The sequence below is a fragment of the Gavia stellata genome, chromosome 2 (assembly GCF_030936135.1).
Source record: "Gavia stellata isolate bGavSte3 chromosome 2, bGavSte3.hap2, whole genome shotgun sequence".
NCBI classification, from domain to species: Eukaryota; Metazoa; Chordata; class Aves; order Gaviiformes; family Gaviidae; genus Gavia; species Gavia stellata.
This window is the reverse complement of record NC_082595.1, coordinates 3063633-3072395: the sequence shown is the minus strand read 5'-3', so window position 1 is coordinate 3072395 and position 8763 is coordinate 3063633.

Sequence of the window (8763 nt, the reverse complement as noted above, 5' to 3'; positions counted from 1 at the left end):
TACCACTTCTGGTACAGTAAAACAGTCGGGACCAGAGACTCCATAGTTCCCGAAAACATCGCTCATCAGAAATAACATCCCGCAAAGCCAGGTGTGGAGGTGGCCCAAGAGAGCCGTGCTGCCGCCGCCTCTGAAAGTTGCTCAGAAGAAGTCAGAGAACTCTGAAGAGTTGAAGAGCTGCTACATGAATAATGGAAATAACCAGCAACCAAGAAGATGTGATGGCCAGCGAGGTAACGTGGCCATGCTCCGTCAGGAGAGGTGGGCAGATGTCTGGGTGCGCCCTCGAACAAGCTCAGCTCTCAGGGAGCATCAGCAAAAGCCGGTCCCCAAGCCAAAAGCTGCCCGCGAAAGCATCCCCTCATGTCCAGCAACAGACGCCTGCGAGAGCCTTCCTCGCCCAGCCAGGCAGCAGCACAAAAAAAATGAGGCAAAAAGGGGAAAACGCTGCCATAAATGTAAAGCAAAAGTGCAACCCCTCCCCCAAAAACGGGGCAGGCACAGGGTGTGAAGCTTGGGGAAGGGGTCCCTCTTTTGCAGTGAGGGAGCCGAGGCTCAGGAAAAGAGGACCCATGGGAGACACGAGCCCAAATCCCGTGAGATCCCATCTTGCTTTGTCCATCTCCCCCCAGCCCACACCTCCCCTTCCCTTCCCGGACCTCAGGAGGGAGATCAAAGCCTGGCTCTGGTGAGGGATGTTTTACATCCAACACTTCCTTCCTGTCATGCCATTTTTCACCACCACCACTTCTTTTCCAGGAGGCCCTGAGGTGTTCAAGGAACATGTGGACGAGGCACTGCGGGACATGGTTTAATGGGCATGGTGGGGTTGGGTTGATGGTTAGACTTGATGATCTTACAGGTCTTTTCCAACCTTAGTGATTCTGTGATTTCAGACCCAAATCTCCTCTGCGCAGCCTCCAGCAGTGCCGCTGTGGCCACCCAAGAAAAAAAAAAAAGGGGCAATCTCCATGAGGCAGGGGATCAAGCACTTGGTTTGCCCCCACGTTGGTGGGGTGGAGGACTGGCTCCTGAGAGTGCTCTGTGGATCCCCCTCTTACTCTGGCCCCAAAGGGAACAGTGGTCCAAACAGGAGAAGCGTCTGGATGGAATAAATAAGCATGTGCCTACACTATTTGCACATGTTGTTAAGGAGCATAACAGCCAGGACAAGACTTGCTTCATATTAAAACTAAATGAGAAAGAAAAGGTGAAGGACTAGATTTTCCAAATTACCACGCACGCACAGGTGCTGCCTGCTCTGTCTGTGAGCGCTTTGGGTTTCTCCCCGGCCCCTGCAGTGCTACTGCATTTTAACAGCCAGAGGAAGAGAGAGGAAGGCCAGGAGGAGCTGGGAGGTGCTCGGCACGTGAAGCGAGACTGAGATCTTGTTAGAGAAATGCTCGGTGGTGAAAGGTCCTGTGCCGTTTGCACAGCACCGTGAAGCTCTGTGAGGAGCTGCTGGGATGGAGGTGATGGCTGCTAGTCCCGTGAGCATCCTTCTCCTGCATGCATGGATCTGAACACACGCTATTTGTTTTTTTCCATGGGATTCCCATCTGCTACTGCAGATAGCTGTAATGTCCTTAGTTTTTGTGAAGATCAGGCTCATCAAGTCCCCTGGTCCCCCTCTCCCAGGAAAACAGCGGGGAGAGAGGGGTCCTCCGGGCAGACACGGCGGAGGTGGCCCCGCTGCCTCAGCCTCTCTCCACCACGGTGTTCATGTTGATGCGAGCCCGTCTGAGTCAATGCGAAGTTTAACAGCTTACGTAGTAATTAAGCAAAGCCTCTCAATACAGCATCACTAATTACATGAATCCTCGCTAAATTACCAATAGCTCATGGCACCTTGTAAAATCCTTGGGTAATAACCTTAGGAAAAAATACCAGTCAGCGCTGGCAGTAAGCCACGCAGCCTGCATGGCAATCGCAAAGCGCTTCGGATGTTTATGAGACTTTTTAAAAAAAAATAAAAATAAAAATCTAAAATGTACATTTCCCCCAATGACTCTGCTCCGGGGAGTATTAAAAGCAACACCTTGACTCAGCCTACCACATAAACATCCTGCTGCCCCGGACAGCCCGATACCGTCTTCCTCCCAGGATGAGGAGCTGAATAAGAAGTGACAATCACAGCTCCTGCCCACGGGAAAACAGGAAACGCCAGAGTTGTACAACCACTCCAAACATTGTCCTACCTGCTCCGCTCCTTGGGTGCAATGTGAACTTGCTTTCCTTTCCTTTCCGCCTTGCATAACTATTTCTGGTCCAGCGCTGGCCAGTCTCGGGATGCCACTGCACGGGGAAGTCCCTGCGGCCTCCGGCTTCTCCCCACCTGCCTAAAGCCAGCCTGGTGCTCTGTGCAACCCAGAAGGACAAACGTCCACCTTTCTAACCCACCGCTAACACTGGCAGCTCAGCGGCAGCACTGAACGTGAGCGCTGGAGGAGATGGAGACGGGCCCAGGGCAGATCGGCTCACCCCACAGCTGCCCACATCTGGCGGGAGCTAGATAGAAGAAAATCCCAAATCTTCCCCACCAGGAAAGCCCAAAAGCAGCCAAGAACAGACGCTTTCGGCCAAATCTCTTAAACGACCACGAGACTAAAGGAGCTGATGTTTACAGACGTGCTCCAGTTCATGCGTTAAAATGCTAAACCTCATCCCGAGCAGCCCCTGCACTAAGGCAGTCCTGCGGGCGGGCAATGGGGTAAGTCTGCGCCCCGGTGTCCAAGCAAGCTGGGCAGCCAAGCTTCTCCACGAGCACACAGAGAGGAGCTCGGGGAATCAGGAAATGCAACGGAGAAGAAGCCACCCGCTCAGCTTGCAGCACCCCCAGTTTATCCACAAATACCCACTCCCCCCCTCGACTTTTTGGTTTGATTTTGAGGAATCCCCCGCCACTCGGTGCAACGCATCCCCAGCCAGCAGCCTGGCTCTCAGGACTGTCCTTCCCGAAGGCAAGACTCTTTCCATGTTAAATGATGCTCTGGGAGCAGGGCAGCTTGTTCCTCCTCGGGCTGCTCCCACATTTCTGCCGAGCGACGGGCCCAACTTCACACGCAAAATGTAGACGTTGTATCCGAGTTTCCAAACAAGAAGTAGGAAACCTTCTTCTTCTCCCATCTGCTCTTCCTTTACTCACAATGTAAAAACATCCCTTACCGAATGAGGCGGCGTTTGCCATCACTTTGCAAAGTTCACATTCCCACAAGTGCAGGCAGGCGCGAGGAGGAACAAGGAACAAGGGGGGGGGACCAGCACACCAGTGCCCGTGGGTCACGGTCACACAAGACAATACTTTGCAAAATTTGGAAGTGTGGGAGGAATGTGGGAAGGCTGAAGACGAGGATGTTTATTAACATATAAGAATATCTCCAAAGGGTTTGCATCCTATGAGAAAAAAAAAAGGGAGCCCATGGCAATCCAGTTTGAGCCATCGGTGGGGCTAAATCTGGAAACCCTTATTCAGGCGATCCTATTGCTGGTGTAAAGAGAGAGAGTAGCTTTTTCTCACGTTCACAGCAGTAAGAGTTCTCCTAAATAAGGTGATGCTCCAAATGAATTCCCTAATTCATTCCCTTGTGTAATTGCATTAAATAGCAGGATGCGAGTGCATTTCCACGCCTGGCTCAGCCTCTGTGCCTGAAAAGGGTGCTGCCTCCCCACAGCATAGAGCAGGAAGCCTTTCAGTTCCAGAATTGCAGCCTCAGCCTTGTTGACCGCTGCTAAGTGGTTGATGGAAGACGAGCAGGGAAAGCCTAGCAGTAAGGTTAAATTTGCCTACGGACACTGGAGAAAACATTTCAGCACCAAAAAAGAAAACCTGGGGAAAAAGAAATCACTGCGTTAACCATTTAAATGGCAGGTACAAGTTAGAGCGAGAGAGGAGAGGTTCCCCGCTTCCCTCTTCCCACCTCCACAGCAGTCCCAGGCATATCTGGGAGGTGGCTTTCCGGCCAAAGGGTGATGCCAGCTGTACAAGGTCCTTGCACCCACCAGCCCGTTAGTGCTGCTGGTGGCGAGGCGGAAGACAGAGACCACCACACGGGTTTCACATGGGCATCTGAGCGGTGTTTGGATCCTAACGGGCACGGGGCATCACTGACTGGCAGGGCTTAGTGCAGCCCCAGCGCTGCCTGCCACCGAGGGGGAGTTGGACCTCCAGTTAACAAACTTGACCCGTTATGCTCTCTTTACGAAGGGAAATCTGCATTTGGGGCACAAGCCCCCGGACAGCCCCTCAGCTGAAGCAGCCATGGCAAAGCAGCTGCTCCCCAAAACCAGCCCCAAGCAGCTCAGGAGCAGTTCCCTCCTGTTTGCAGGCCACGAAGGCACAGCAGAGCACATCTCATGCTTCTCTGAAGAGACCCGTACTGTTAAAACTTTAAGTGCTGTTTCCTTGCAATGCAAAGCAAAGGGGGTTTTTCACTACTTTTTTCTGCCTCTCAGACAGAGAACATCTCTTTGCTTTCACCTTATGACTGTAAACTAAAATTAAACCTCATTGCTCCCTACCAGTTTCAGCTGCGCTTTTGCTCACCAGGGCTGCGGTTGGGACAGTCCCTGCTGAAACGTTATATTTTAATGCAGGAAGACACATGCTGCTGCCACCTGCTTAACCGAGAGAACTTGCAGAGTTCCTTCTGCCCTTTTATTTATTAACCTTACTGCAGACCGCTAATAAAAAGGACCTCCTTGCGCTCCAGCCGGCTCGGCTGGCAGCTGGAGGGGCTCCTGCGGCTCCTCCGGTGTGCGGCCAGGCTGCGGGTGATGCTGCCCAGCTGCCTAAAAGCAGCTTTGGGAGCCACGGAGAAGTGCTGCTGAGGACCAGTTTGGTCACCCGGAGCAGGGAAGGCGCAGGGCACTGCTCCCCGCACCAGCTAACCTGCGCTGGGGAAAAAGCGGGGTATGCTGCCTTGTGCAGAGCCCTGCGCTGCAGTCATTTCCCGATCATCACGCAGCCCTTGTGGGGTGCTCAGCGCTACAGTAACACAAGAAACGCTTATTTTCAGTTAATATTTATCCTTCACTCAGGCACCCTCCTGCCCTAAGACCCATCGGGCTGGGAGGAGCAAGCATGGCACTGCAGCTCGAAGTAAAATGCGTGTCTTCCGCTGGGAAGGGAAGCAAAGGGTGGGTGTTCGCTCCTGCCCCCATGCACCCCGACCTCGGGCAGTACCGTGCTTCTCCTGGATTTGGGGGGACAGGTTGCAGGGACACGTGCAGCGGGGTCCATCTGCAAAGACCTGACCTCCCAACACGGGGGATCCCATCACCTAGAGGAGATGAAAAGCATTTCACAGCCTTTCCCAGAGTCCCAGCAGCTTTCCCAAGGCTCGAAGGAGACCTCCCCAGACTTTAAAAGTCACAAATGTGGCCACAACAGCCACGAAGTTAGTTCTTTAAACCGCAGTGGGGAAGCGTTGCATGTAGCCCAACTCCATCGCCATCCTGGAGGTGGTCAGGGGTTCCTCGGGTGCGGAGCACCCTCTGCTGGGAAAATCACCGTTGTCCAAACGAGAGCAAATCCACCCGTGGCACAAGACTGGGCTCCATCAAGACCTCCTGGGAGGTGGGTTTCCACCACACAGGCGTGCTTCACTGGCAGACCCCCATGCAACACAGCCTTTGCACCCATGGCCGCTGGGCACCGCCTGGCTCGGGACCCTGCACCGGTCTGTGTGCCCAGCGTGCCCGCTTGCTCTCCCTGAGCTTCAAGGCAGCAATCCCTTCTCCTTTGGCCACTATAGCCCCTCATGGCTGCAGGGTCTTTCAGCCAGACTGCGTCCCTGCCATGTGCCAGCCCGTGGCCTGGCTGTTGGCGGCAACTCTCGCCATGAAAAGGCGATTTGTAAATAATCGCTCCCCGATTTTGAAGTCTTTGTAACCATGGGGCTGGACGGGAGCAGTTCATGCCCCGGCTGCTGCGGTTCCCTTTGCCTTGGTCTTCACGGTTGTCACGCTCACTGCTCAGGCTGCGGCTCCTTGGGGAACGGGAGGAGCAGCATGTGCGACTGCCTGCATGCGTGTGCACCCCCTTTTCGGTATAATGGGGTCTCTGCTCTGCCTGGGGTCTCTGGCTGCTGTCACAAAATGAGCAGCAGTCACAAATTTTAAGCAGCCCCCAGCAAAAAGGGCACAGGCGCTTCCAGTCCCTGGTTAGTAATGGGCCTGCCGCATGACACTGGATGGGCCCCATCACGTCACCTCCCTGCCCCAGTTTCTACCTTAAAAGACCCACCAGCAGGATGGAGGCAGGACCCATGGCCCAGCACTCACTTGTTCAGCCCCAGTCCCAGGGCATGCTGCTCCCTGCAGCAGCGTTCCCCTAAGCAGTGCTTCAAAGAGCGGCAAAGCCAGCGGAGAACAAGGCGTATCGGGGGACTGGGGACATCTTACCCCGCCTGGCTCTGCAGGACCCTGCACAGGGCTGTGGGTGCAGGGCTCATTTCTCACAGGGGCTGCAGTCATCTGGCATGGCCGAGTGCTGAGGATGGCAGGGATGTTGAATAAAAAGGCAGATTCTGCCTCTAAAGCTCAGATTGTAAACATAGGGCAGGAGGCACCTTTTGTGCCTCAGGCCATGTCCCTGCCCCTAGCCCAGCTGCTGCCCAAACAGTACTTTAACCCAGCTCTGGGTGTGTTTCCTCTTAAATAAACACAGGAGGTTCCCCAACACCCTTCCTCCAGGTCCCCACACACTCACCAGCACAGCATTCGGCTCCCAGCGCCACAGCAGCACCCGAGAAATGCGTTTCCATCCCCGTCTCATCATCTCAGCTGCCCTGGGCATCACCACCTTCCTGAGCTGGAGGCTGCTTCTCCGGAGCCCGGCCGCCGGCCAAGGAGGTAACGCCTGGGAGTTCTGCATGGCTGGCAGCGTTTCTGTACCATGGGGGAAATCACCTGGAGCTTTTTTGGGGGCGGGTTCTTGGTGGGCAAATGCCTACAGCACGGAAAATACTGTTTGCACAGCCCTGGGGGCAGGATAACCTGTGAAGAAAGCCCTCGCTGTGGAGCCCTGCAGCTTTATGTCCTTAGGTGGGTCATTGATCTCAGGTGTGGTGGGGAAACCAGGTGTCAGACTGCTGGAGGTAATTCCCAAAACATTTGCTGGGAAGGGTGAAATGCTGTTGAGGAGGCAGGAGGGAGCAGGGGCAGGGAAATCAGTGATTAATGCCTCTCTTGGCTCAAAAATGCATCCCTCCCCTCCAGTCCCGGTCAATCCAGGGCAAAGTCATCACTAGATTTTGCAGGCGTTGTCGGTCTAGGGCTGGGCGAGTTGAAGAGCAGCCCAGGATAGTTTCAGGCACCGCTGTGTTTCTGCCTGCATTCCCAGTGTCCTATTCCTAATTTTAACTGTGCTTCTCTTCCCCGTGCAACAGCCGAATCAGTGGGAAATATTTAACTTTCCACAGATGCGGGAGAAACCATCAAACCAGCTGTCTCCCCAGGGCTGCCAAATGCCTACACAGAGTGGCTGAGGCAGACATGTGCTGCTGCTAAAAAAAAGATAAAGTAACAAGGCAGGCATTCATCCTCCGCATTAAAACCCACTACAGCCTCTTCATATCAAAAATAAGAAAAGAAAGACTAAGAAGCAAAGGTGACATTTGAGAAATTAAACCAACTGTCATAGACTCTTTTTATTTGCTTTTGCCTTCTATATTTGCTTTGCTGTCTTCTCGCTTCTATTTGCTTTTTGCTTTTTATTTGCTTTTGCCTTTTTATCTACATATTTACATATGGAAGTGATGCAAGAAGTTACGTCATTTGGATCCCTACATCACCCCAAGCCATTAAGAATAATCTCTTGCTTTCATGTATATTTGATAGCTGATGTTAACCAATTAACAGATGCAAAAGGGTTTGCGGGGGGGGGGGGGGGGGGGGGGGGGGGGGGGTTGTCATGTATTTGTAGCCACAAACCAATTTACTACTCCTCAGTCTCTCAGAATATTTCTGACTCTCTTTGATAAGTCACCTCAGTTAAGCTCAGTCGAAAGCGAGGAGTTAAAAGCAAGAATTATGATTTAGTGGAAAACGGGGTCTGTGGCACAAAGCTACGGTCAAGATCAGTGCTCAGAGACGGCGGTTTGGCAAAGCGGGGTCTGCGTGTCCATGATCTCACACATTCACAGGGACAGAAACCCACTTCCCGGCAAAACTGAGCTCTTTGCCAGGCAGGGCTGGTGTCCCCGCTCCTACCCGTCTTCTTCATTCATGCTATGTCCTTTCCACGCTGGAATAACTGGAAAAGAGCCTGCCACAGCATCCCGCGCTGGGGCGCCGGCTTAGGGACACTATGACTATATGGACTATATGTCCACTGTGGGCTTTACTCACTCCCATCTTCAAATGGCGTTTCCCAGGTGACCTGGCCCCCAAGGTGGAGGAGGGCTTCACTTTGACGCTGGACACCTTCCTCCACGTTCAGCAGCTTAGAAAGAAGAGACTGAGAGCTTTCTGCAGCCGATCAGGCAAAGTCACCACGCTGCCGAGGAGCCGGGAGGAGAGAGCCCGCCTGCTCTCGAGTTTGAGGGTAAGCACCAAGCTGGACCTCCTCTACTGCCAAGTGCCATCGACAGGGATGCAGGAATGGCAGCAGCTTTTGGAAAAGCTAGAGGAGAAGGAAAACATGACGCTCCCGGTGCTGCTTCCCTCCCCTTGGCGGCACACTCCAGAGACGCACCTGAGTAAGTTCAACCTGACGGAGATAGAGGCCATGTTAGGGTCTTACACCAAAGTGCTGTTTGTCAG